Raw genomic sequence first — 2,464 nt, forward strand, 5'->3', positions numbered from 1 at the left:
GCAGGAGGGGGTGGGGGTGGGTAGGTTAAGACCTAGTATTAAAATTTGGCTAAAGACTATCAAATTTGTTGAGTCGCTCTTTGGGGAGTCTCACGCAGGATTACTATTTAATTTTTTGTTTTTGGTTTATAGGCAAGATAAATGGCAGTTATTCTTATAAAATTATCCTATTTCAAATAGTTCAAGGGTAATATTGATATTCTTTTATATGTTCTTAAATAACCGTTAGTAAAAAGGGTATTTTTGAGGTACTTAACTAATGTGGATTTTGAGCTAGTTGATACTGGTGATTTGAGCATTTTAATATTGTTATTAAGGTGGCTCATCCCTAAGTGTACTTTAATGTTATGACTGAAATAATTAGGTGTTATACGTAAGCTAGCAACACAAATCTCGAAAAACCATGAGTAAGAAGACAACGAGAAATATACCAAAAGTCACAAACAATTAATGTGGTTCGGTCAATCAACATATATTCACAAAGGAGATGGAAATTTCATTATATAAATATAAGAGTACAAAATATCGAGAGAAATAATCTCACACAATTCACTCAGAATAAAAAGAGGTGCACACAAGTGTTAACATAACACTGGTGCCTCACAAATTCTTCCCCTGCACAAAACTCTCAAAGCCCCTAAGACTACACTGTGATCTGTGAATGTTGCCATGCAGAATGAATGAACCTCTATTTATAAAGTCATAAACCTTTTCCTACAAGAAAAGAACTAGCCATATATGAATACTTTTTTGTTTTCCTTTTAGAAAAAGGAAAATTCATTTATGAAAAGAAGCCCATGGCAATTAATACCCAACACTTAATGGTACATAATTGTTCATTTGTTGCATTTTCACGTGAGTATTATTTTGGGTCAATTACTCACATTGAAGTGATATTAATGTGGAGCATTTGGTTTGTCCCTTGATGACATTATATGCTCCATTACTCTTATCAATTGTGGTAGAATGTGGTCATTGATTGTGAGTAAGTTTTGTATCTCTTGCACATGATTTTTCTCATTATTCTATCTAATTGTTCTTGTAACTTATGTAACCTTTGGATCATTCATTTACCCAATTTACCACCCATAGTCTTCCTAGTCATTGCAAGGAAGAATTTCTCACCTATAAGTCTATAAATAGTTGTTGCTTCCAAATGCACACTTAGTGTATGTGGTCGCGCAAGTAATATAGTGACTCTAAAAGAGCCTGATTATCGAACTCAAAGGATTTGTCGATTAACTATTTTACTAAATTATACTGGTCTAATTATTTATTCAAGGGTGTCAAAAGAGTTTGATTTTTATTTGTAAATAAAAGAAGTATAACTTACATAAATCATATAGTGTAAGGAGTAAATTACATCATATCCCTACTCTTTTTCTAATTACAATAATACCTTAATTTTTACACAATCTGGATACATAAATCATTATCCGGATACATTATGCATCAAGTTGTTACGCTGAAAAAGGAAAAAAATAGGAAATTCATTTAAAATCCCATAAATTACGCTTACACGTTTCTTCTTATTGTCAATCAATCAAACGCAAATCCTAACAGAACCAACAAATTCAAAAAATCAAGTTTCTCCTCCTTATTCATCGAAGAACCATTCGAATTAGATTCAAATTTTCCAAAAAAAAAAAATGATAAGATACATAATGAATAGTTGTTGGGATAAATAATTTCTTTTGCGAGTCTCAAATCTATTATTGCAGGAGATCGATGAGATGAGGAAAGTCAACAAAATCACTCTTAAGATCCTTAATAGCAACATTCTTAACATTGAACCCAACATTGTAACCAGGGAGTGCCTTTTGGAGAGCTTCGTGGTGCATCTCTACAAACTTGACTTCAGTTGTCAAACTAGTAGGGCCAAAAGTCACAACCATACCAGGCTTGATCGTGTAACACCTCGCTATTTGAAAGAACAACCGTTTTTGGAAATAATCAAATTTAGAAAGTTTGACAAAGTTAAGCTAAGTTTGAGTTTTGGGTCAACTTCAAAAGACTATAACTCCTAGCTCAGAGTGATTTAGGTGTGATAAATTATAGCGTAGGAAATATCTTTGAATTATATTTCCAACGCCACCGAGTTTGCTCATTTTCGAGTTCGTATGAGGGAGATATTACCATTTGAAGTCGGGCTGTCTAGATAAGGAAAGTCAAAACCGGATTTTAAAAGGGTATTTTGATCTTTTCCATACCCAATTGGTTTAATTCGTTTTTAGAGAATTAATTAGGGTCTAAACTGAATGGATTCAGTTTACACAATTGCAAAATCACGCTAGGGTTTTAGAGAAAATAAACTCAAAAAGGAGAAAAGGAGAAGAAAAAGGTCTAGATTCGTCGATTTCTTGAGGAATTGATTGCGGAATTCGCCAAGAATTTGATCCTAAGAGGTATGTGAGTTCACATAGCATTGGGTTCGTTCACCCACACGCCAAACATGTTTATTTCA

The sequence above is a fragment of the Solanum tuberosum genome, unplaced genomic scaffold (genome assembly GCF_000226075.1).
Source record: "Solanum tuberosum cultivar DM 1-3 516 R44 unplaced genomic scaffold, SolTub_3.0 scf00467, whole genome shotgun sequence".
NCBI classification, from domain to species: domain Eukaryota; kingdom Viridiplantae; phylum Streptophyta; class Magnoliopsida; order Solanales; family Solanaceae; genus Solanum; species Solanum tuberosum.